The following is a 27,304-nucleotide window of genomic DNA, read 5'->3' on the forward strand; positions in this document are numbered from 1 at the left end:
AATAATGACAGACCGCCGCAGCCCAAAGCAGAGCGGACACAACAAGCCCCTTCCTCTACGCACGATTTCGTGAACGGGGGAAAGGACCAGAGCGAACGAAGGAGCCACGCACGCCACCGCGCGGCGCAAGCGTGCACGCGCACTGAAAGAGAGAGAGTGAGAAAGAAAGTGCACGTTCAGCCATTTCATTATCGCACCACCAGATCTGCACAAACCAAAGAAGAAAGAAGAAGAAAGGCGAGAGCGTAAGGCAAGTTAACGCGAAGAACGAGGCCTTCCTTCCTTCCTAGAACGCAGGCGTGGTTTCATCGCGATCGAGTACGCATGGCGACGTGTCTCGCGCATCGATCAGGCTAGTAACCGCCCAGTTTCGACAGCCTCGGCCCGCACTCAGTGAGCCAGTGAGCAGTACAAGGACTTCATTCGTCGGCACTGGGAGCAATAATAACGACTGATTATTACCTCGTTTTATTTTAAATCCTAGTGAACAATTCATCTCGCTGAAATTAACCCCTTCTGTTTTTCGTGTTCACACTTCAACTGGCGATTATCTGAAATAAAAGAAGAAAAAAGGAAAATGACATGGGCAAGACATGAAACGAGCAGACCTGACAAATGACAGCCTATCAAAGAAGGGCATTTTGAGAAGGAAAAATGTAGCAGGCTGTACGTGGCAAACAGTGGGATGGAGTTACCCCGGACGGATGGAAGGAAAAGCAGCTGACGGTTGCTCATTGCAGACTGTTTCCAGCAGAATGCGTTGGTTCCAGAGAAGAGACAGAAGTTTCGACAATGATAGTGTAGCGACCCGCGCGGCTGGCAGTGCGCGTGATGCCGGAAAGGACGAAGTGTAACGTGCACTGACATCGCACAGCACACGGGAGCCTTAGCGTTTTTCCTCCATAAAAACGCACCCGACCGCGGCGGCTGCGTTCTTATGGAGGAAAAACGCTAAGGCGCCCGTGTGCTGTGCGATGTCAGTGCACGTTAAAGATACCCAGGTGGTCGAAATTATTCCGGAGCCCTCCACTACGGCACCTCTCTCTTCCTTTCTTCTTTCACTCCCTCCCTTGTCCCTTCCCTTGCGGCGCGGTTCAGGTGTCCAACGATATATGAGACAGATACTGCGCCATTTCCTTTCCCCCCAAAACCAATTATTATTATTATTCCCCAGCACGCGCTGGTGAGAACGCTCGGGACCTTGGCCAGGGCCGGACGCTGCCGCTGCCGCTCCACAGCTGTCTCCTCTACGGCAGCCCTCAATAAACGTGGCCGCGGTTTCCCTCCTGGGCGACCTCCACAATATATACAGCGCGCAGAAAGAACGAAACTGAAACTTTCGAACGAAACTTTCGCTCCCTCCTTTATCTCTTCAATTAGGGCGCGGTTCAGGTGTCCGCCGATATATGAAACAGATACTGCGCCATTTCCTTCCCCCCCCCCCCCCCCAAACCAATTATTACTCTTATTAAACTTAGGCGGGATACGACACCGACAGACGTGCTGTGCGATGTCAGTGCACGTTAAAGATCCCCAGGTGGTCGAAATTATTCCGGAGTCCTCCACAACGGCACCTCTTTCTTCCTTTGTTCTCTCAGTCCCTCCTTTATCCCTTCCCTTGCGGTCCACTTCAGGTGTCCGCCGAGCTGCGAGACAGATACTGTGTCATTTCCTTTCCCCCAAAACCAGTTTTCATTTTTCAACTATTTTTTTTTATTTTTATTTATTGATACTGCGATCCTTTACAAGACCTTCGCAGGGGTGGGCACACAATACATAAATTCTGGAAACAACAAAAACGACCTCAGGAACAAGCAAACAGTCAAGAACAATTGATCAACAATTTAAGATCAAGAAACAATGAAACAAAGAAATGTAGCGGTACGACATTATAAAAAAAGTTAAAGGTGGCTTTCAAACCTTTTTAGTGAAGTTTGGGTTACTGCATCATTAGTTAGATTATTCCAGTCTGTAATCGTTCTGGGGAAAAAAGAGTACTTAAAGGTGTTATTTCGTGCGTTTAATGGTGTTACTGTAAAATCATGGCGTTGTCTTGTGTTGTACCCTGAGGAGAACGATATAATATTGGATGTGTCAATATTGTACTGACCTTTGATTAACTGAAATAAAAATTTTAGACGACAGATGCGATTTCTATGAGAGACTGGAAGCAAACCACTTTGATTAAGAAGTGCAGTGATAGATGTGCGGTTATATGAATTGTAAATAAACCGTGCTGCTTTCTTTCGGACTCTGTCTAATTTAGCAATGTTAGATTTAGTGAAAGGATCCCAGATTATGACGGCATATTCTAACATAGGGCGAATAATAGTGTTATACGAAAGTGAACGTACACTGGGGGGGCCGAGCTTCAGAGCACGTCGGAGGAAAAATAGTTTGCGTAGGGCATTAGCTGTAACGTTGTCAATGTGCTCTGTCCAGGAGAGGTTATTGCAGATCCGCAGACCTAGGTATTTGTAAGTATTCACTTGAGAGAGAACTTTGTTTTTAGCAGTATAGTTAAACAAAAGAGGCTTCTTTTTCTGGGTTATACGCATGAACACTGTTTTATCATAATTAACGCACATTTGCCATTGGTCACACCATGTTATTATCTTAGTGAAATCGTTATTTAACCGTACTTGGTCCTCAGTAGTAGTAATCTTTTCATATAACACACAATCGTCAGCATATAATCTAACAGAAACTGAGATGTTATCGACAATGTCATTAATAAAAATCAAGAAGAGGAGTGGCCCAAGAACAGATCCTTGGGGAACGCCGGAATCAACAGGAACTGGAGGGGAAGGGGAATTATTTACTACTACAAACTGACGACGGTTTCTTAAGTAGGCTGTAATCCATGCAAGTAATTTGTCATTTTTTAGTACATTACCTAATTTGTGAAGAAGTTTGTTATGCGAAACTTTATCAAATGCTTTTTTAAAGTCCATAAATATAGCGTCAGTCTGCTTTCCTTCATTTATTGCCTGCGCAAAATCATGTATAGTTTGTACTAGCTGAGTGGCAGTGGAAAATCCTCGTCTGAAGCCATGCTGTGCATTAGTTAGAAAATTGTTTTGTTCAAGAAAATCTGCTATATGTTTATGAATGATGTGTTCCAAGACCTTGCATGCTGTAGATGTTAACGATATCGGACGGTAATTCTGAATAGATGCTTTGTCTCCAGTTTTGTGAATTGGTTTGATTCTTGCCGTTCTCCAGTCATCCGGTAATGATCCTTCATTTAGTGATTTGTTAAATAAGATGCATAAGTACTTGGCACACCATTCTGCATAACGCTTCAGGAATGCGTTGGGAATGTCATCTGGTCCGGGAGATTTTTTTACATCAAGCTTCAATAATAAATTGAGAACACCTGCCTCGGAAATCACAACATCAGGAATTGAAGGCAAATTCACGGAATAGCAGGGAAGAGAGCTGTCATCCTGCGTAAACACCGATTTGAAGTAGTCATTGAAAGCCGTGGACACCAAAGCATCATCACGCTCACATATTCCATTTACTTTGAAAGTATCATGAGATCGTGAAGCTGGAGTTATCTGCCTCCAGAATTTCTCAGGGCATGTTTTAATGAAGGTAGGTAGCTGAGTAGAAAAGTACTTTTCCTTGTCATGGGCAATCAGCTGTTTGAGTTTTTCTGTTTGTTCATCAATGATCGTTTGGGAATAGTTTCCTGCTTTTAACCTTTTTTTCATTCTTTTTAGCTTTCGTTGTGAGCGTAATGTCTCTCGTGTTATCCAAGGGTTACATTTTGGGGACTTTTTTACAATTTTTGGAACGAAGCGTTCAATACACTGAAAGACAACACTTTTGAAAAATAGCCATAAGTCATTCACATTTCCATTAAAATTCATAAAGCGGTCATAATGAAAGTCGAGCATATCAAGAATAGATTCATCATGTGCACGAGAAAAATTAGGAAAGAAACAGACAGTATTTCGGCGATAAAAGTTTGCATTTATCAATGTCAGTACAACAGCTTTGTGATCAGAAATACCGGTCGTTACATAGCATTCGACATTTTCTTTGACAGTACCATTTACAAAAAATAGATCAAGAATTGAATATGAACCATTGTGGACTCTAGTAGGATCTTTAACTACCTGAAGCAGGTCAAAGGCAATAGAAATATCAAGCATAGTTTGCTCAATGATGTTATTAGAATGCGAAAAGGCAGTCCAGTCTATGTTTGGTAAATTAAAATCGCCAGTCAACATTAGCCTATCATTCTGTTTTATATGGCGCTCAATATATTTTTTTAGATTCACTAGGAGTGCTACAGAGGAATTGGGTGGCCTGTACACGGCTCCTAAAACGTAACGAACATTGTTTTTGTAAAATTTACAAAAGATGCCTTCTACATCGTCAATATCTGGCATTCTAAAGACTTGCAGTGAAGATTTGAACAGTATGGCCACTCCACCGCCCCTTCCATCTCGGTCTTTGCGAAAAACTTTGTAGTTTTGTGGTACGAATTCGCTGTCAAAAATATTTTTTCCCAACCAGGTTTCAGTGAGTGCAGCGATTTCTACATCATACGTCAACAGCAGGCCCTCAAGTTGCGTAGCTTTGCAGACAATACTTCGACAGTTGACGTTTATCAGTGTGAACCTTTTGTTCATAATATGCGTCTGTCATTCCCTCTTTTTAGATATACGATAGGGCTCATTCTTCACTTCGTCCCATCCGAACATAGCACCGTCGATAACCAGCTTATCAAATATCAGTTTGGCTTTAGCGCCGTTAGCCTTCTCCACTGCACAGCTTTGCCACAGCTTTTTTCTAATTTCACGAACTCGGCTGGAAAAGTCTTCAGCCACAGAGAATTTGGTTCCTTTAAGCCCCGAACAAGCCTGTAACACCGAAAGTTTTTCTCTGTAGTCCTGAAACTTCATAATTACGGGGCGGCTTTGATCTTTCTTCTTTTTTCCCAGCCTGTGACACCTCTCTATGCTATTGATTTCAACTTTCAATTTTTCTTCAAAGAGTTCTTTCCGGATCGCATTCTGAAGACTGGTAGGAGTTTCTTCGTCACCCTCCTCCAAACCATAAACAATCAAGTTATTTCTCCTACTCCTGTTTTCTAAATCATCAATTTTTTTTAGCATGTATGAATTATCTTGCTCAAGTTGAGCTACCGTTTCTTTTAGATCACTGACCACTTTGCTTATAGATGCCAGACAGGATAGTTTGTCTTCCAGGTTGGTAATGCGAACAGATAAACCTCCGATTTTATCCTCCAGCGTAGTCTGTTTTTCCAGCAACTGGTTAATAGAGGCAGTCATATTAGTTTGGCCTGAAACAAGCTGAAGCAACAAATCCTCCTGTGTTGGACCGGGGTTAGATTCAATGTCACCGCATGACAATAGATCTTCTGTGAATGACCGGACATCAGATAAAAAGTACGCAATGCATAGTGGGCAAGGCAGCAGCAATAGGCAGCGGTTATCGCTGCGGAAGCATTTAGTAGGCATATAAGAACAAACCTGAAGAATGAAGCAAAAATGGCTCCTGAACATCGTTTCCGATGCGCTGCTGCCGAGCCCACTGAAGATGAACGCAGATGCAGGGCTCCTTTTAAAGGCTTGGTGAACCACGTGCTCTGCCGTCCCAGACGTCGGGGCCTACACGCGCGCAGCTTCGACGCATACTGCAACCGTCTACCCTGACGCGCTGCACGAGATAAAAATCGCGCCCACAGAGTCAGGCAAGATACGCCCGCGTGGTCGCGTGCACCACTCCGCCATGAGTCACGATCACCGTGCGGCAAGCACAGTGCCCACGCTTTTCCGCGCACCCCCCCCCCCCCCCCCCCCCCCAAGGAAACCGAAGATGCCGCTCAGCCGCACGCCATGCACCCCCCCCCCCCCCCCTTCCAACCTCCCCTCGTGGCTTCGGCGTCTCCAGCTTTCGGTCTGCGTGCCGTAATCAGTTCAATCCATCGCCGACAGCGTCGACGGGAAACGGTTGGGCCGAAATCGGACACCGGTCATTACGAAACACGTGTACGCTTCGCCCTTCTTTTTTTCTTCACGTGTTCTCCGGCGATATCCTTTACGTAAAGATGCTGCAGGCTGGCTGCTGTTATACGAGCCTCGAACAGCGAATCTCGGGTCGTCTGTCCCGCACGTGCGGTCGACTTTTTGGCGAGGTAACGCGTCACGTTCAGCTGTTCTTTTATAATTTTTTCTCTCTGTTGTGTTCTCTCTTAGATCGTTCTTGTTTGGAACGGAAGAGCCAACGGATATATAATAATGTGTGCGTGCGTCACCGCTTTGCGTGTGGGCTTAGTTCAGCCACGAATGAAAATGAAAATTGGTTGTGGGGGAAAGGAAACGGTGCAATATGCCTCACATCTCGGCGGACACCTGAACCGCGCCGTAAGGGAAGGGATAAAGGAGGGAGTGAAAGAGGAAAGGAAGAAAGTGGTGCCGTAGTGGAGGGCTCCGGAATCATTTGGACCACCTGCGGATCTTTAACGTGCACTGACATCGCACAGTACACGGGCGCCTTTTGTGTTTCGCCTCTATCGAAACGCGGTCGCCGTGGTGGGGTTCGTGCCTGGGAACTCCGGATCAGTAGACGAGCGCCCTAACCACTGAGCCACCGCGGCGGGTGGCGCATGATTCGATGATAAGTGTCACGATCAGTCTTCCCGTTTTTATGGAGAGCACTGGCCTTATAGAATGGCGCTGGAGACGTAATCGCTTTTCATACACCACTCAATGCTCCTTTCAACTAGAAACGCGAGCAGCCACGAGCAATTATTCCGGGGCCCTCTACTACGGGTGCTTTAACTCCCACCGTCCTACCTTCCCTCACGGTGCGGTCAAGGTGTCCACCGAAAAGTGAGACAGTTACTTCTCCAATTAAAAAAAAACGCTAATAAATTAAGCTTGTCTGAATTCTCTGCCGAGAATTCCAACCACCATCTCGCTGGAACCTCACGGACAAAGAGGGTTGGGAGATCGCGGTCTCCAGCTCCGAACCGGCCTCACAAAGGCGGCTGGTAGAGTGGGCTGGAGAGGTCGCCGCACGTCATGGACTGTTGGCCACCACCCGGGATCAAGAGCCAGACCAACCCTAGGCAGTGACTCATCCATAAGGCTCATCAATAGAGTTTTCACATACCTACGTAGAGAGCTTGAGTGTCGTTCGCTGGCGGAACGCAAGCGAAATATTCAAGCGTGTACAGTACGGTGCCCTGTTAAAGGAAACATGCGATCGCGCGGCCTCCACTCTTCGCAAAGCTCTACCGCCGAGGACTTGCCGTAATTGAAGGCACAAGACGCATGCTCCGTAAGCATGGCGGCTGGTCTTTCCGCGCATGCGCCTGATGCCACCCATTCTCGCCGAATCTAGGCAGCAGGGCTTCGCGAAGCGAAAAAGGCCACGCGATCGCATGTTTCCTTTAACAGTGCACCGTACTGTACAGGATTCCCCAGACAAATCTTGCGCTGGAGCGAATGCCCTTATACATACAAACTGCACTGGCATAAGCACCGTACCCACGGAGAAAGGAACAGTCAGAAGTGGGCCCCAATGCACCACGGATGCATTGCAAAAAGCACGCCAGAAGACTCAGATACTAGGGCCGGCGCTGGAAGAGTAGACTCCAGGCCACGCGGTACTATGAGGGGTACGACAGAGCGAACGCCTTAGCCCGTGCGCTAACCAACCGAGCAAGGCAACCAGATCACCCACTTATTTACCCCTCTTGTCCACCGCGAGGAGCAGCGGCTGAACCGGAGGACCTATAAAACATCTCATGGGAAGCTCAGGACAGAGCATGCAGTAGCACTTGGACTAATACAGACAAACACCTTCCTATATGTCTACGGATGTAGTATTATACCCAACAAAATATTGCAGCACTTGTCCCTGGTGCGGGGCCATTCCACACTGTTTAACATTTCTTGTGGGTGCTGGAGCAAGCCAGAAAATAGGAGGCAGTGCACGTCATTTGAGCGGTGGGAGGTACAGCTGACCGGCGATACCCTGGCACATATTCAAGAAGCACTTGTTCAGCAAGTTTGCCGGGCGGCCAAGGCAGGTGGAGTCCCGGAACGAGGAAGCCACCTGCCAAGATCCACAGCAATTTTCTCTTATGGTTGATGATGATGATGATGGGATTGGCCAGCCAGGGTGCACTGCAGATACCAACGCACACAAGTAGTGGAGTAACCGGATAATTTTGTGAACAAGACTCGAATTTTGATTAAAAATAGAGTAAAGAAAACAGAAATGAAAAAAGTTGAAAATTAACATTCTAGCACAGGAATCTACCTTGTCTACGTTTTCTTCCTCCTCCAGAAATCACGTGTCACTGCTAAGCCTTCTTTATGGGGTAAATAGCAACGGAGTCACTGCTGCTAAAGGGCAGCATGGCGGACGGCGCAAGCAACGGAGAGGCAAGGGAATGGAGGGAGCTGCTTATGCATAGATGGCGCGACCGCATCTTCCGGAAGCGGGGCTAGTGGGTGACTTAGCGAACAGTGACGTCATGGCCTCTCTTCTATTTCATTCCCGTGTGCTGTGCGATGTCAGTGCACGTTAAAGGTACCCAGGAAGTCGAAAATATTCCGGAGCCCTCCACTACGGGCACCTCTTTCATCTTTTCTTCTTTCACTCCCTCATTTATCCCTTCCCTTAAGGCGCGGTTCAGGTGTCCGCCGAAATATGAGACAGATACTGCGCCATTTCCTTTCCCCCATAACCAATTATTTCCTCCATGACGGCACCAGTGACGCAGCAGCTGGGCTAGGGTTCCCCTTTCTCTGTTCCGCCGTCACACCATTTTAGCCCGCTTTACACAAGACTGCTTTAGACTTGACAGTTACTACGTGTGCCAGAAACTTCCTGCACATAAACTTGTTCCTGCACAGCTAGCTTCGTTAGAGCCGTTATGCCCGTTAAAAATCACCATGATCAGAAAGGACCAGAAAAAAAAAACACGTAAACAAAGGTCCTTACCTTCCTCGAGACCTAAGACTGCGTCTCGTTAGGCAGCCGGACGTCTTTAGCCCCCTCTGTTGTCACTCCCTTCCACAGACAGAAAAAGGAACCGCGGGTATTTGTACGTTCGTATTTTTGTATTTTATTTTTACAACACTCAGTAATGTACGTCAGTTGACTACAGGCCCCGCTAACAACCTGTGCTTTGGAGAAGACAGAGAATTACTACAAAATATTTAGTGATTATGGGACAATTAAGAAAACGAAATTGAACTGAGTGTAATATGTAATGCGGAGGAGAGAAGATCGCTGGTTAGCATGACAGAATGGACGTAACCAGCGTAATGATAATGATAACTATCATCACCATCATCGCCTCCGCCGCCGCTAAGCTGCAGCTTAGCAAGGGCGGCATTTTTGAGCGTAATGACAATACTCAGAAGAGGGAAACACGCAGGAATGTGTGAGGGTAAAAACAACAAGCAGTGACTGTCAACTGCATATATAAAAAAATTGAAAACTGGTTGTTGGGGAAAGGAAAAGGCGCGGTATCTGTCTCATATATTGTTGGACACCTGAACCGCGCCGTAAGGGAAGGGAGAAAGGAGGGAGTGAAGGGAGAAAGGAGGGAGTGAAAGAAGAAAGGAAGTGAGAGGTGGCCGTAGTGGAGGGCTCCGGAATAATTTCGACCACCTGGGAATCTTTAGCGTGCACTGACACCGCAAAGCACACGGGTGCCTTTTGCGTTTCTCCTCCATCGGAAATGGGCCGCCGTGGCAGGGTTCGAACCCGGGAACTCAGTTCTGCGGAAAGCATTAGAGCCAATAATCACCTTCAGTCCGTCGTCCCTGCCCTTTTTCGTTGCGTCCTTGCGGAGCTTGTTATCGCGTATTCAGGAAAAACAAGAAAACAATCATTAGATCTAAGCTTACCGGCTTAGCGCATTAATCAGCGAAAGCTGATTGGATTTCCGCGGATGCTACAGAAGTTGAGAGGAATTCTTGTCCTCACCACTGCGGGTAATGGGACTTCAAGGGATGCTACAGAAGAGTCACTAGGATGCCTGGGAGCAAATCCCTCGGGCTGTTCATTTGCGACAAAGACTGTGCGTGTCTTTTTAACTCCGCGTCAGTTAATCAGCTGCTTAGCCTTTCGCTCCAAGCTCGATCGAAATGCGCATGTATTGTCCAGGATTTCACGCCGTGCCACTGAAGAAACAGTACACAAAGGATTGAAAAAAGGTGCTCGTTTTGACACACATGACGGAAGCCAACAGTCACCGAAACCAAGGAGCATAGTGGATGTCTTTGTTTTTAATCTTGTAGCTTTTATAAATGGGAGATTAATAAAAAGTTCGTCGGAGGCCCCTAGATATCTGCGGGAAGGCGAAAGCCGTTTGGGACTCATTGCACTGATTTGAATTTGAGCGGTGACGTCACGCTGCACATGCGCAGTTGTTGCTTGGCGGCGGATCACACCACCCGCCACAGTGGGCAGTTTGCTCACAGTCCAGTTGGCAGGTGGTGATCACGTGACCTAGGATGTAACGGACGGACGCGAGTATATATGAGCCATTAAAGGCTTTCGCCTTGAAAGCGGAGGGAAAAACAACCACATGTCTTCGGTGGGATCCGAACCCACGACCTTCTAATTTCGCGTCCGGTGTTCTACCAAGTGAGCCACGGCGACGGCTGCCCAATCTTCTGCCTTCGCGGGTATTTATGTGTAGTGTAAGCGAGCCCGTGATTTTCGACGACTGTTGGCTTCGGTCATATATGTCATAACGAGCGCCTCTTTCCATTCCCCTGTCTGCAGTTCCTTCACAGTGTAATGAGTGGCAGTGCGTGAAATCCTGGGCATACATCACTTTTCTTTCTGATTTTTTAAATTTCGATTCAGTATATAGGCTGCTCCCTGGAAACTAGAATGCCCGCAACCCGGTGGGCAGGTTGTGATGACGTCACAAGGTCACGTGACACACATCAACCAATCATTAATTTAATACCACCTGCCATGGCGGGCAGGTTGCTCACCATCCGGTAGGCAGGTCGCCGCCTGCCACGGTGGGTAGGTTGCGATGAAGCCACGAGCTCACGTGACTCCTCTCGACCAATCAGCGAATTTCTTTTCGAAAATCGGCGGAGTTCTTCCGCGCGACGACAACTCTGATTCCATCGCATTACCAAACGAGGTTTCGGGTTTCTTCGCCGCGGCAATGCCGGTACAAAAAAAAACAAAAAAAAGAAGATCCCGCGGGAACCACCAGGGGGGCAACGCAGAGGAGAAAGGAGCTATTTATGACCTCATTCTGCAGCAACTGGTCCTTACTCTCTCTTTAGTTTTCTTCCCGGGCCCCTGTCTTTCGGAAGACGACAGAGGGGAGTGGAAAGAGGAGGAGGAGGGGGAGGGGGGCAGGTGCACACGCAGCGGAGTTTCCTGCTGCCACCGGCTGCTGCCGCCTCGAGCAGAGGTGAACGTCACCGGGGGTCAGCCGAGCGTGTAAACGGCCCGGCAAGGAAGGAAGAAAGAAAGGGAGGCGGTTAGGCCGCAGGAATAAACGGCAGGGCACACGGAGCGCTCCAAGCAAGGACTCCGCGCGCAGGAAAGCTACACAGTTTCGCTGCTGCCACGTTAACTATATACGGAGTGGGGCCGTCAACCCGGGAAGGAAAGAAGGGGGGGGGGGGGAAGCCTGGTTAACAACGGCTGCACAGCGAGAACGAAGTGAGCCTGCAGATTTGGCGGAGGGTTTTTTTTTCTTTCTTTTTATTTTCCCCAGAGGCCGTTATACGGAGGCGCTGCCTCCGAGAATGCACTCGATGCTTCGTGCATGGTTTGGCCCGTGGGATGGGATTATGCGGCTCTCCTGGTTGGGATTCATTCGGTCCAGTTGCTTCCTCATTTAATTCTGTTTTCTTCCCTTCTTTCCATTGGTTTATTTCATTCGTTGATTAAACTCATTCATTTATTTCTTCATTAAATCAATCAATCAACTTGGTCATTCCCTCACTCAAGTAATTCATTGTAATCGTTCACTCAGCGTATTTATCGACTCTCTCTTTCTTTTTCTTTTATTTCCCTTTTCATTCTTTCTTTCTTTCTTCGTTCTCCTTCTTTCATTATTTCTTTCGTCATTTCTTTCGGCATCTTTCTTTTCTTTCGTTCTTCCTTCCTTCCTTTATATCTGTTTCCTTATTTCATTCAGTCAATCCAGTGATTCGTGATTCAATCGTTGGTTGGCTGAATCACTCACTCACTCACTCACTCACACACTCACTCACTCACTCACTCACTCACTCACTCACTCACTCACTCACTCACTCACTCACTCACTCACTCACTCACTCACTCACTCTTGAAAACGTAGCTCCCATCCATACGACGATCCAAGCATACAAGCCAAAACCACCGCTCCACCAAGACGAGCACAATCGATCGTTGGCCCCGTCGTCTCTCGTGTCCTCGTCCCAGTTATTTCGAGCTAGTCCTGCGCTTGTCCCGAAGACACTCCACAAAAAAAAAGGCTCAGCCGGCTGCGTTTCCCTACCATCCCTAACGATGCACTCCGAGCTACGTGCAGTCAAATCTGAGGGGGAAAACCACGTTGCTTCTTCCCGAGTCTTCTGGGCCCCTCTTTTCTCTCTCTCTCTCTCTCTCTCTCTCTCTCTCTCTCTCTCTCTCTCTCTCTCTCTCTCTCGTTTCGCGCTTGGCGGTCGAAAGGGGAGCGGGGGTACGACGTCCCCGAGTCGACAGGAAAAGAAGCTTGCGGTCAATTTTGTACTACGCTTCTGTATGAAATGCGGTGTGGTATTTTTGTATGCAGTACTGTACCCTGTTCCCATGTGTCTTTTACTGAGGCTATCTTTTTTCTACTACTACTTCGTAGGGGTGTGCGAATAGTACTCTATCAAAATCGAATCGAATACGGATGGAGTAGCATTGCTTCCGCACCCAATACGAACAGTGTAGCCTAACACCGAATCGAATACAAATCGAATATCGAGAGAGCCGAACTGAACGTTATTTTTTTTTTACGAATATTTGCTGCTCCCCCTTCCTTCGCTCGGGAGAAGGAAGGAATTTGGGGGGGGGGGGGGATGTCAGCGACAGCTGAGTAGCGCCCACTACCGGAGACGCGGCGCAGATCAGTAACGACACTCTTCAAATGCACATTGAGGCTTACGCACTGCGAGCAACCCTAGAAGACTAGAGAATTCGTATCCAGCTAAAACATCAAGTGAGATGGAGTGGGCTGGGGAAGCATATCTGAGCCGCCCGATCCTTTCTCCTCGTCGTCATCATTATGATCATCCAGATGATGTTTACTGCAGGACAAAGACACTCCCAATGACTTGCGGTAAGCCCTGTTCTTCGCCAGCCGTTTCCCGCCTAAGCACCCCACTACGAACACAAGGCTGTCCGTTATCTGTCCTCCGCATTACATGTTCTTCTTAAGTCCATTCCCTCCCCTCAATTTGGGCCAAGATATATCCATCCCGAGTTGGCTTACAATCCAAGCTTCTTTCGTTTAAGAAGATGGTGCTCATCTGGACCACCGCAAGGAAAGATTGGAAACACAAGCATGCAAAGAAAGACAGGAAGGAAGGAAGGAAGGAAGGAAGGAAGGAAGGAAGGAAGGAAGGAAGGAAGGAAGGAAGGAAGGAAGGAAGAGAAAGGAAGGAAGGAAGGAAGGAAGGAAGGAAGAGAAAGGAAGGAAAAGGAAGGAAGGAAGGGAAAGAAAGGAAGGAAAAGGAAGGAAGGAAGGAAAGAAGGAAGGAAGGAAGGAAGGGAAAAAAGGAAGGAAGGAAGGAAGGGAAAGAAAGGAAGGAAGGAAAGAAGGAAGGAAGGGAAAGAAAGGAAGGAAGGAAGGAAAAGAAAGAAAGGAAGGGAAAGAAAGGAAGGAAGGAAGGGAAAGGAAGGAAGGAAGGAAGGAAGGAAGGGGAAAGGAAGGAAGGAAGGAAGGAAGGGAAAGAAAGGAAGGGAAAGAAAGGAAGGAAAAGGAAGGAAGGAAGGAAAGAAGGAAGGAAGGAAAGAAGGAAGGAAGGAAGGGAAAAAAGGAAGGAAGGGAAAGAAGGAAGGAAGGAAGGGAAAGAAAGGAAGGAAGGAAGGAAGGGAAAGAAAGGAAGGAAGGAAGGGAAAGAAAGGAAGGAAGGAAGGGAAAGAAAGAAAGGAAGGAAGGAAAAGAAAGAAAGGAAGGAAGGAAAGAAAGAAGGAAGGAAGGGAAAGGAAGGAAGGAAGGAAGGAAGGAAGGAAGGAAGGAAGGAAGGAAAGGATAATAAAAAAAGAAAAAGAATGAAAGAAAGAAGGAAATAAAGAAGAACAGAAATGAAGAACGAAAGAAAGAGAAAAGAAAGAAACAGAAAGAAGGAAAGAAAGAAAGAAAGAAAGAGAGTAAGAAGGAAGGAAAGAAAGAAATTAGTGGTTTTGAGGAAACGAAATGGCGCGGTAACTGCCTCCGAATAAAGAAAGGCGTAAAAGGAAAGGGACAAGTAAAGACAACTCTCTCCGAGCCCGCGCGCCCCGGTGACAAACGCGCGCTGTCCGATCCTTCCGCGCCCTGCCCGTGTAGTCGGCCTCCCACAACAGCAGCAGAGCCGTACTGAAAAGCGCACCGAATGTATGAGAAGAAAAAGGCCGGCCGGATGCGTGCCACACCGAGCGCGCCGCCGAGAAACACGGAAGCTTCTACAACCCCCCTCCTTATCGATGACCAAGACCGCCGAGGAAAGGCCGCGCCAGACGTGTTATTGTAAGGAAGACTGCGCACGCAGGCACGCTACAAGCCAGCGCCCTTCGGCGTGCCGAGCCCCGTAACTTTGCGCTGCCATCGCACACCGCCTTCCGCGAGCTTTTATGGCGTGCCAGGCCCGTACGGTTCCTCTGCGAACAGAGCTTTTAGAGGGCTGGGCGCGCGCGGATATTTTCTCAGTGCGAGAAATTCGAACTGTGTGGTACGCCTACTGAGAGTGCGCTTAGCGGCGACATGAACGCAGACACATTACGAGCATTCAAGGAACGATTAGTCCCTAAGTACGGGATTGATTTTGCCCCTTTTCTAGATAGTTTCCGTCCGGATGAAGAACAATCGACTAGGGATGTTCACCATCAATGCACGAATAAGACTAAAATTCGTCTGTGCAAACTGAAAGGTGGACCCGCCGCGGTGGCTCAGTGGTTAGGGCGCTCGACTACAGATCCGGAGTACCCGGGTTCGAACCCGACCGCGGCGGCTGCGTTTTTATGGAGGAAAAACGCTAAGGCGCCCGTGTGCTGTGCGATGTCAGTGCACGTTAAAGATCCCCAGGTGGTCGAAATTATTCCGGAGCCCTCCACTACGGCACCCCTCTCTTCCTTTCTTCTTTCACTCCCTCCTTTATCCCTTCCCTTACGGCGTGGTTCTGGTGTCCGTCGATATATGGGACAGATACTGCGCCATTTCCTTTCCCCAAAAAGCCAATTATTATTATTATTATTATTATTATTATTATTATTAAGCAGTTATGCGTTACGATCTACTGCGCCGATTCCTTCATTTAGCCCAAGGAAAGTACCCCCCCCCCCCTTTTTGATTGAATTTTTTGCTTCTTGTACGACCTGCTACATTTCCTGTCATTTGTTAATTGCTCCTATTCCACTCAACATTCCCGCTATATCAAAAAGTATACGTCTTTCAGCTGTTTTTCCGTTATCCCTCCAAGATAAATCCCCACTGAAATGCTTCGACCCAGGGGGTGCCGCAAAATGAACTTCAAAAATACATACACACCTGTCAGTGTAGAATGATAACCTTTTAACTCCCGTTCCAATGCAGTTTGTCACAGCTCTGACGATGTGCATCATCGTGGCACCGTGCTAATTCATCGGTAATACGGGCACAACTTCAGCCACTGCTCTAACACAGTATAGCAATCATACTCGATAATGATACAAACCAGCGCGCGAGGAAGAGAGAGGCAAACACCGATAATGAGGCACACACGAGCGCTCGTCTGTGTCTAATTATTAGTGCTTGACTCCGTTCCTAGCGCTGCTTGGTTCGTTACGAAGTACCAACTAGCCCGACACCTCGCTCTTTTGAACAATGAACTCAAGGTCGCGGGAACGTCTTCCGGCCGCTGCGGCCACATTGCGACAACAGGGAGGGAGGGAAGGAGGGGGAGAGGGGTTAAATGTAAAAGCACCCATAACCCGTACGAAATGCCAGTGCACAACCCCAGATGGCCGAAAATAAGGCGTCCCTCGTGGTACAGATCTGCTCCTGCGGAAGGCTAAATGCCAACTTCCATGCCATATCAATCGCGCCCAAAGACATCGATCAACACTGATACCTGCACCAGATCGAAGTTCCCAAACACAAAGTACACGGTCCCGGATCATGTGTCATCCCAATTGCTACAAAGACCACAGAAACATGGGTCCGTCGACACGTCACGTTACATATATCGTAAACGAACGATTGAACAATGTAGTCATTGTAAGCTATGTAGCAACAAAAAATGTGCTTGTTAGTAACGAACATTTCCCGAAAGCCCCTTCAAGTGTTGCATTGCAACAGGAACCTCTGCATGATCACAAAAAAAAAAATGATCGTGAGCGCGCGGTGTATAGGAAAATATGCACGTACGCCCAGTTATTGCTCGTTCTTTAAAATGTTTTTGAATTTGTTCCCTTCAGGCACTCGAACATTAGCGTCCATGCATAAAGCATCTTCCTGTCTATCGCATATGTAGACACGAAAGTTTGTTGCGTTGCGTTAACGAGAGATAAACGTTCGCAACGCAATACTGTCATCGCAACAATTTAAGCTGCAACAGTCAAATTCGGGAAGTCACGGTCTTAAGAGAGAATCGACCTCAAGGACAAAACCCCATTGGGAAGCCTAGAAACTTGGCCTTGATAGCGTTTATTGAAACAGCGATAAACCCATAAGCTCGCTTACTCGTCGCAGCAAAATGCGTGAGCAAGATTTTTTACCGTCGCCGTTTAGAAAGTTCACGCGAACACATTCGCGCAAAATGCTCGAAAACAGACACAGGGTTGTCCGCGCACAGCGAAACGCGCTAGTTGTTGCAGCACAGCCCGGGAGCGGCGAAAGTGGTTCAAGAGGAGGAGGGTCGAAGAGGATGATGGAACGCATCTTCTCCGATCGCGCTCCCACACTTACCGCTCAGGCTTCTTCCGTCAACATCCCGTCACAATCGATGGCAGCATTGGTGCGGCACCTCCACACGCGGGTTCTTCGGACGGCGGGAATTCGTCAAGGTCCGCGCGACGTCCGAAAAGCGGGGACTCACTCGCGGACCACACACACGAGCACCGACACGCGAGGACAGCAAATCAAAGGCGCGGATTCCGCAACTGGCTCTCTTCACTGCCAGCGCGCGCCGCCGCCAACTGGGATGCCATGCGAAGCAGAGTCAGTGGTGGAAGAGTCGCCGTGCGAGGACGTCGTGGAAAACTGCAGCAGGGGCAGCTCGCCCGAGCCGCGGCTGCTCCCGCACCAAACTCTCCTCTCGGCGTGAGTCATAATTTAATGGCAGCAGCGACGGTGCAGGCCCTCGGGAAGCCAAATTGCGAGCAGGGCCCCGAGCCGATCCCAGCTCCAAGCAAGCACAAAAAGGGAACGCGCCCGAGCAGCCGCCGGAGAGCACCCGCTCGCCGCAGACGGCGTGATGCGAGTTGGGCGAGTGGCCTATTTGTGTGCGTGCAGTACTTCAGCGGCGCAACCGGCGCGCGTTGTCGGGACGAAGCGCTGCTAAAGAATTCCGCTTGGCGTGAATTGGCGCTACAGTCGCTAGCGAGCATTCTATGTGGTGGTGGTGGTAGTGGTTATATTAAAAATAATAGTAAAAAGGAAGGAAAAGATTTTTGCTAGCCCCGGCATCTGCCATCGATACTGAAGCACCTGAGCTGGGGCAGCGGAAATAAAGGACAGCAGGCAGAATGGAGAAATGAAATGAAAGAGGTGAGGGGACAGGAATAGAGGACAGGGGGAGAAGTAATATGTACAAACTATTTACACAATAAGTAATGTGTCCAGGTACGGACGAGGTTTTCTGCATGAGACGAGGAAGAGAAGGTAAGTTATGAATGAATGAATGAATGAATGAATGAATGAATGAATGAATGAATGAATGAATGAATTTATTTCAGAAATGCTAAAGTGCAATAACTGCCTTCTCTGGGTGACGACCTGCATCACGTCTTGACGGAAGGTATGAAAGGTGAAAAAAAAAGGGTGAAAGAAGGCCGACAAGGTTATTTTGCTTGCATTGATCTATCATCCAGGAAGCGGAAGGGCCCACTGCGCTCACGTGGCTTTTCTTACGGAGGAAGTGAGCGTTAGCGCATAAGCTAAGATTTAAAAAAAAAACATTCACGGATGTATTGTGCAAGTTTATGAGCGTGAGCAAATGCCGTCCTTCATACGGGAGTTCACGTTCCAGTCTGAGAATACTCATAATCTGTTACAAATTTCACCATAAAAGCTCGTTGCAGAGCCCTCAGGGGCGCCGACGCTGCTCAAGCAATGGTGCAACACTGTTTTTTTCTTGCCGTTCTCAGCCTGGTGCATTACTCGAAAAACTGAAATAAAGAAATTAAATTAAATGGATTCACGCTGCAGTTAAACTTCTCTCTTGTAACCAACACATGCGCGGAGATGCATCGAACAGCAGAAGCTAGTGCTTCATAATATTAAGGGAGATTGGGGTGGGGGCTCGACCTATGGACCGAAGGACGCACCGGTAATTGAGTACACACCTGGGACCCAGATTCCATGCTCGATCTGGTTACCCAACACTGCTTTCCCGTTTAACTCCATTTCGTTTGAGTACCGTCGTTTTTCTATCTTTTTTTTTGCATATAATATCACTTGCCAGCAAATCAATATTTGGTTTGGTTTACGGGAGCTGAACGTCCGAAAACGCCTCAGGCTATGAGAGACACCGTAGTGAAAGGTTCCGGAAACTTCGGCCATCTGGGGTTCTGTAACGTGCACTGACATCGCACAGTACACGGGTCTCTAGAAGTTCGCCTCCATCGAACCCTTATCTCTCGGGTCATCAGCCGAGCGCCATAACCACCGAGCCACCGCGGCGGCTTGTAAATCAATATTTCTTCACAAGTGTGGCGAACTGGGCTCGTCGGTGAAGGTTCATGCATAAAACAGCGCGAAAGACCGGACAAAAGAAGGGGACAGAACAAGCGCTGTTTCTAAACCATATTTCTTATGGCATAGTGTGCACAAGCTCTGAAATGTTCTTAAAGTGTGCGCGCTCTGCTTCAAACAAAGTATCACCAGTATCACGAGTATCCCCAATTGAATCTAATTCGGAAAGTGCCCGGCAAAGAACCGGCGCTTTGTTTTGCGTTTGCCACCCGTATGTACGTAATTTTTTGAAGCCGCTACACACCTAGCTATTTTTTTTTCTTTCCCATGAAAAGCAGAAGAAAATATCTATAATTTACTGGCTCGCATATAATTACTAGGAAAATTAGCAAACACGAAAAAACAAAATTACGCGAAATGACAGAGCATCAAACGTACCGAAGCAGCACGTAAACCATACCTAACCAACTTAAACCATGGAGGAAAAAACTATCCGGCACACATTTAGTTAGTTCGCCCCAGACGCCGTCGTTATAGATTGTGTTAGGTCCCATTGTCAGTTAAGCTAACGCATATTTTTTCCTTCAAGTAACATATAGCTAAGAAATATAAACACCTCGCTGCAAAGTGCTCAGCGGAGCACCTTAGCGACCGCCACTTCTCGTCTAACTGACTGCGGCGCCTCTAGCGGCACGTTCAGCGACAAGCGCAAGCGCTCCTCTCCGTTGTCTCACTATACCTTTGGAACAATGCAAGAGCGCGCGCTCGGTGCCCGCCGCATGGCGCATGCGCGCTGCTCGCGGAAACAATAACGAGAGCGCGAGGGAAGAATGAAAAAAGCGAAAGGAGGGTTTGCATCGTAACGGGAGGCGGCGGACGATATCATTCCGAGTAGGAAGAGGCTCTCGGAGCTGAAAAAAATAAAAAGAGATCCGGCGCCCGTTCGCGTAAGTACGTTGCCTTCGAAAACTGAGCTGCTGCCCGACGCGACCCGCTACTCGCGGCTGCGCCGGCGTGCGTCGCGCTACGCTAAGCAACCCACACGCTACACCGCACGTCACGCTCTGGCGGGCTCGAGGCCGCCGCCGCCGACGGAGAGTCAGCATCAGAATGCCAGACTTGACTTCGAGAATGAAATCTCGGGGCGCTTATCTCTCTGTTGTGTTCGCCAGGCGGCGCTGGCCGCAGAGGTCGCCGTTTGTGCGGCGCGGTCATTATCGGTGCTCTGCCTGGCGGATGCGCGGTGGAAATTGGCTGGAATCTTCTCTCACGTTGCAGTGCGTTTTCTGTTGGAACGGAACGGATGATGGATGGCTGTGGTCGTGACTTTCGAAATACAAAACCGGTGAATAAGTAGACAAATTGCGGCTGGAATTAAAAAAAAAAAAAAGAGCGGCGGAATGTCTTCGCAGGCCGTAGTTGTCGCGTTGAAGGCGAGAGCGGACCAGGAGTATAACTTAAACGTCATGTTTCGTGACGGCATTTTGTAGGGATTTCAGAGGACGGTACAAAATGGCACGTAACAGTATGCTTCTCGCTTTCTTGTGTGTTCGATACCAGCACATGGGTACTCGCAGACACAATGACTGCCATACACCTTTTTTCACGATGTTGAATGCATTGGAAGAGTCCGCGTCGACAGGGGAACGTGATATTCGTTTGAAGCAAATGCCATGCTTTTAGCGTCGGTCCGCGTGGTCGTATCAGTAAGCTCAAAAGACACGCTATAGCTGCGCAACCACCATTAGGGTATAGATGGTTTCCAGGGTCTCTCTGAAAGGTCCTCTATGCCTTCCTCGTTGACGAAGTTTTTGTCTTGTACCTATGTACTTGAAAGACACCACGAGGTTTCGCTGCTACAAGCCGCGCGATGGAGCTGTTTGCTCAATATTCCTACGTGCATCCGCTTCCCGTTTTTCCCAAGGTTGTTCCTGCACTTGGTAAAGCGCTGAATTTTTAGGCAACCGGTCTTACTTTATAGGAGTGATAATATGGTAGTGGTATGCAAGGTTTAACTCCCCGTAAGTGAATCTGCCTATGAGGGACACCATAGTGGAGGGCTCCGGAATAATTTCGACCACCTGGGTATTTTTAAAGTGCACTGACATCGCACAGCACACGGGTGCCTTTTGCGTTTCGCCTTCATCAAACGCGGCCGCCGCGGCCAGGATTGAACCCGGGTCCTTAACCACTAAGCCACTGCTGTCGGTAGCGGGGATAATAATAAAATCTTATACACATACTGCTCCCAAACAAACATGCAGACAATTAAGCCTTTATACACTGCAAATTGTGAATTGGAAACAAACACTGAAATTCCAAATATAGTATTCAGAAAACCGCTCAGAAGGACATTATTAATAATAATAATAATAATAATAATAATAATAATAATAATAATAATAATAATAATAATAATAATAATAATTGGTTTTTGGAGGGAAAGGAAATGGCGCGGTATCTGTCTCATATATCGTTGGACACCTGAACCGCGCCGTAAGGGAAGGGTAAAGGAGGGAGTGAAAGAAGAAAGGAAGAGAGAGGTGCCATAGTGGAGGGCTCCGGAATAATTTCGACCACCTGGGGATCTTTAACGTGCACTGACATCGCACAGCACACGGGCGCCTTAGCGATTTGCCTCCATTAAAACGCAGCCGCCGCGGTCGGGTTCGAACCCGGGAACTCCGGATCAGTAGTCGAGCGCCCTAACCACTGAGCCACCGCGGCGGGGCGGACATTATTGGCATCCGTGGTATTCCCGTTGCGTTAAATACCACAACGTCAACGCCATTCCATCCGGGGAAAGTCATTATGAATCAATACACCGAGCAGTTTCACCGTTCATAGAAGGCAATATTTGTTTTCCCGCCCGCTGGACTGCGTAAGACATTGCTTCACCATCGAGTCTGACTCTGAACACGTAATACCTCTTCATGCCCCGCTAACTGTTACGCAAGCAATGAATCGACCTAAATGCGTAGACCGACTATGCTGTTCTGTTTAAAGGCAATGTAGAGCGTTCTATCGGGCACACGAATATGTCAAAACAACTATAGACTTTGTATACCTTTGCAAGCAAGTAGATGCAGAAGGCCTTCGCTGCCAATTACACCGTGCTATCGCCAGGTGCAGGCAACTGTCCAGCGTGCAACGTGGCGACGCCCAGGGAGCCGGCATTTCAAAGCATAGCCTTTGTCAAGAGAGAAATTAACCCAACACACAGTGAATCGTTAGAGACATTTTTGCAGAACTGGTGACAATTAAGCAACCTGATCGGTTGTCCGTCGTGAACAGTATCAGCGGATTAACACTCAGAGTGTGGTGAAACAAGATATACTTTGTGTACAGCATAGTATGGTATAGTATAGTATAGTATAGTATAGTATAGTATAGTATAGTATAGTATAGTATAGTATAGTATAGTATAGTATAGTATAGTATAGTACAGTATCGTATAGTATAGTATAGTATGGTATAGTATAGTATAGGTTTATGTAGTTTTAACGTGCCAAAGCGACTCAGGCTATGAGGAACACCATAGTGAAGGGCTCCGGAAATTTCGACCATCTGCGCTTCTTTAACGTGCACTAACATCTCACAGTACACGGGCTTCCTCCAGAATTTCGCCTATAGTGTAGAATTGTATAGTATAGTATAGGTTATAGTTTAGTATAGTATAGGTAGTATAGATAGTATAGTATAGTTTAGTTTACTATAGTGTAGCATAGCATAGTGCATTATAGTATAGTATAGCATTTATAGACCAATTTGTTACACCGTTAAAGAAATATAAAGAAAAAAGCCAAGCATGGTGGCAACTGCCATTACTCCGTTTCAAAGGGGATGTTCATCTTGCATGCACATCTCTCAACAGGCATACAGGTGGGCAACTTTGGAGGCCAGATCAACTTGTTGCTGAATATCCCTTGTTGCATTGTTATGAGGTTCAAGGGTGCCTTGCGCTGTTGTCATAGTTGAAAGTCTCTTTTTGTACACAGTGGTGCCTTCAAAACATGTGCAGTATTCCGTACGCCCATTAAAATAATAACAATAATTGGTTTTTGGGGAAAGGAAATGGCGCAGTATCTGTCTCATATATCGGCGGACACCTGAACCACACCGTAAGAAAATGGATAAAGGAGGGCGTGAAAGAAGAACGGAAGAAAGAGGTGCCGTAGTGGAGGGCTCCGGAATAATTTCGTCCACCTGGGGATCTTTAACGTGCACTGACATCGCATAGCACACGGGCGCCTTAGCGTTTTTCCTCCATAAAAACGCAGCCGCCGCGGTCGGGTTCGAACCCGGGAAGTCCGGATCCGCCCATTAAAGCATTTTTGAAATGTGCATTGTTTAACTTGTGCAAAACCTCTAATATTCCACCTTTTGAGACACCAGATGTTACTCTTTTTAAACGGTCGTTTCTCATAACCCATATAAGAAGTTATATTCCTATTCATTTGCTTAAGTAATAGCTGCACGTTATTATAGTTTTGTCTCTAAGTTTTCTCTGGCATATCTCAGCAGTGCTAATATTTTAATCAAAATCATTTGTTTATTTTTGATGGGTAGTCTATGAAAACATTGCCTTAGCTGAGGTTATGTTGTTGGACTGACGCCAGCATGACATTCCCATCTTAACAGTGGCGCATTCTATAGTGTGCCAGCCTGGATCTAGCCAAGCTTCTTGAAATTTTGCTATTAACCCTCGTCAACTCTACTTGACATTACTGAATATTGTTTTCTTCTCATTACGACAGTGCGCAATCTTACTGCTTTCTGATATTTGATCTAATCTGCAGCCAAGCATCACGGAGTAGTACTCTCAACTATTTATCACACAGCATTTTAAATAAAATTCTATTTCATTTTACATCTTTCATAATTAGCTTAAAAGCAATATGAACATTACCTCCAAAGCATTCTATTCGTATTCGATTCGATTCTTTCTTTAATCCGTTTGTACTCGACTAGGATGTTAGCTACATTATTCGTATTCAATTCGCTAACAAGGCTATATTATTCGTACTCAACTTCATTTCAACAGCTATTATTCACACCCCTTTAGTGATATTTAATCTTCGATACATCTGGTGCCGCATGAGCAAGATAGAAAATTTTTGCGGGATTACGATGGATCACACAACTTCTATCAGTTTCCTGCTTTTCTTACCCTCGCTATTAACACTTTCAGGGACGCTTTAATGCGAAATCCGTGCCTCAGAAGGCATACGAATAACTGCCTAGGTACACCACAGTTGATTTTTATCGCATGAATCCGGTTTTAACATGCCAGGTTCCTTTACCGCGAGGCGCGAGCCACACATGCGCATGGTCCACCACACGTGCGCATGGTCCACCACACCACACATGAAACCGTACCACAGATCACGCTATGTTAAAACTCTCCACTGTCATGCTCGTCCGACCGTATATAAATCCTGTATGTTTCTCAATAAAATCAGTCACATCTTTGGCATATATTTACTTCCGCTTAACCTTGCCCGTTTCGTGCCCGAAGCGCTGCCTCTCCTCAGTGCCTGATATTTTTACTTTCTGAGATTTTTTATATTTTTTGTATGTGTGCGGGAGACAAAGTGCGCAGTAATAATAATAATAATAATAATAATAATAATAATAATAATAATAATAATAATAATAATAATAATAATAATAATAATAATAATAATAATAATTGGTTTTGGGGGAAAGGAAATGGCGCAGTATCTGTCTCGTATATCGCTGGACACCTGAACCGCGCCGTAAGGGAAGGGATAAAGGAGGGAGTGACAGAAGAAAGGAAGAAAGGGGCGCCGTAGTGGAGGGTTCCGGAATAATTTCGACCACGTGGGCATCTTTAACGTGCACTGACATCGCACAGCACACGGGCGCCTTAGCGTTTTTCCTCCATAAAAACGCAGCCGCCGCGGTCGGGTTCGAACCCGGGAACTCCGGATCAGTAGTCGAGCGCCCTAACCACTGAGCCACCGCGGCGGGTACAAAGTGCACAAAGACGCCGCGTTCGGCATCTGATCCACTTAACCGCCAGTCCTTAAACAAATAAATTATGCGGTCACATGACTCGACGAATTTCGGCGGGACCTTCAGTAAACCAGCGTTCCTCTGCCCCCATGTAACATGGTTCCAGTCGGTAACATCCTACATGACCTTCGCTATTCACTCCACGCCACCTTCAAAGAGGTTACATGCTTTCAGTCGGGAGACCACCAGCGGTCATCCCTGTGTTTGCCTTTCTTCAGGATGCTCGTTAAGCCGAACCGACGCTGACCTGACAGCCCTCGCCTACAACGGGCCAAGCCGTGGGAAAGTGAACTTTGCCGTCCGCGCAAGCGGGTGCTCTGTATACAGTCGCAGGCCAACGCCGCCGCCGAAGACGTTACCGGGCGGCGTTCGCGGAACGCTGCGCGCGCCAACAGCGGCGAATCACGCGTGAACTGGTATCGAAACTAGTTCCGGGATGCGACTTGAAAGGGAGCCGACAGCGAAGAGCGAAGAACGATGAAAGCAAGGCAGCAAAGAATGAGCGAACGAACGAAAGGAAAGAAAGAATTGCCGCTGACAGCGCCTGTGTGAACGAGTTTTGAGCCGGCCCCAATCGTCACCGGTCCGCGCAACGAAGGCTTGCAATGGCGTCTCGCGCGTACAATGTTGTTCCGGTTGCGGAAGATACTGTCTTCCTTTCATTGTTATTGTTATTCATCTCGAGGAGAAAGAGAAACAACCCCCCCCCCCCCCCCCCCCGGACTCTTTTCGAAGAAGCGGATCGAATTTCGATTTCAGCGGCGGTGGCGGCTGCAATTTCGCGATTATCCCCGGGGAGGTCGAAATATCTCCTCCTTCAGCGACGCTTTCCCAAGCTCCGAATCCCCGCTGCTGCCTTTCAAGCTCGTCTTTTTGAAGAAAAGCGCCTCGTCATCTGTCTTAGAGAGAAACAGCTCTCCGCAACCTGTGGAGAATGGAGAGACGGAGATACCAAGGCTTCCTCGAGAAAGCGCCACGATTCCTCGACTACAAGAACGGAGGCAATATGATCTCTATACGAGATACCGTGCTCGCGTATCGCCCGTGACGTATGACTGGCTTCCTAGCTGCGATGCGAGCGCCACCTACGCGATATAAAGGAAAAAAAAAGACGGTGGAGAAAGCGACTTCACAGAAGGAAATTGAAGGAGCTTCGACCATTTGAGTCGAAGTTCATTCTATTCTATTCTACACTTCGTCAGAATCGCCCCGAAGATTTGCCGATCCAGGCGATAACTAGCACCTGGTGGCGCTGCAGGCACATACAAAGAGATGACAGTAATAGAAAGAGGATAGAATAGTTGCATCAAACCGACCTTGTCACCATCATCATCAGCCTGACTACGCCCACTGCAGGAAAAAGGCCTCTTCCGTGTCTTTCCAACTAAACATGTCCTTTGTCAGCGGCGGCCACCATATCCTCGCAAATTCATCTCATCCTTCACGAGACCGTCATGAGACCAGCACGGGAGGGAGACACCACAAACAGTTGTTAGTAGCATTCATGTTTGTGGTGTCTTCTTCCCGTGTTGTTCTCTTTTGCGCTACATTTTATTCAAGTATGTGTCACTAACTAGCCCAGCAACAAGTTTTATTAATCATCTCATCCGCCCACCTATTGATGACGTCCCTCACCTAGTTCTCGTCTGTCCTTTCATCCATCTTAGCACAGTACGTGCCCGCCCCTTAGTAATGTATGCGCCTCATCTGTCCTCCTAACCTCACTCCATCGACATCCGACATCCCATTTAATACCCGCTAGTTCCTCGAACACCATTGTTAGACTAGCCTCACTGGATAAGGTTCTAACGTTGAACGTTGCTTGGTTCAGTTTCCAATGGCGGCCTGTCCGGAGCCGGAGATTCTTAGCACCCTCCGCTCGTTACAGGTCTGACTGCCGCCTTGGTCAGTTGCTCCTCGGCCGCTAGGGACTGAGGGCCGAAGGTTAATTGGTTTGTTCATAGAAGGTTGTGGCCAAGTACAACCAGGGTGGTCAAGTCCTGTTCTGGGGAGGGAGTACGTTGTCGCGGATGTAGTCACCGAGATCAGGCCGCAACCCAAGCCTTACTGTGCAATTCCATCGACACGCGGAGTTTTTTTTAACCCAGTGGAGAATTGCCGGCTCCGGGATTCGAGCCCTGGTCCTCTTGCACGCGAGGCGGATGCTCTACTTTC

The 27,304-nt window shown here is 47.7% G+C and overlaps 1 protein-coding gene and 1 non-coding gene across 2 annotated transcripts in view; one reads left to right on the forward strand and one right to left on the reverse strand.

Moving 5' to 3' along the window:
* Nucleotides 1–17,673, reverse strand: part of LOC144101037 (protein rhomboid-like) — a 240,272-nt gene extending 222,599 nt beyond the window's left edge. The window contains exon 1 of the mRNA XM_077634047.1: nt 17,144–17,673. The gene's annotated coding sequence lies outside the window, so the exon portion shown is untranslated. The remainder of the gene's footprint in view (nt 1–17,143) is intronic.
* TRNAC-ACA (transfer RNA cysteine (anticodon ACA)) lies at nt 15,137–15,208 on the forward strand. The gene has a single exon. It is a non-coding gene; the product is annotated as a tRNA-Cys (tRNA).
* Nucleotides 17,674–27,304: the final 9,631 nt, after the last annotated feature.

This window comes from Amblyomma americanum, chromosome 8 (assembly GCF_052857255.1).
Source record: "Amblyomma americanum isolate KBUSLIRL-KWMA chromosome 8, ASM5285725v1, whole genome shotgun sequence".
Classification (NCBI taxonomy): domain Eukaryota; kingdom Metazoa; phylum Arthropoda; class Arachnida; order Ixodida; family Ixodidae; genus Amblyomma; species Amblyomma americanum.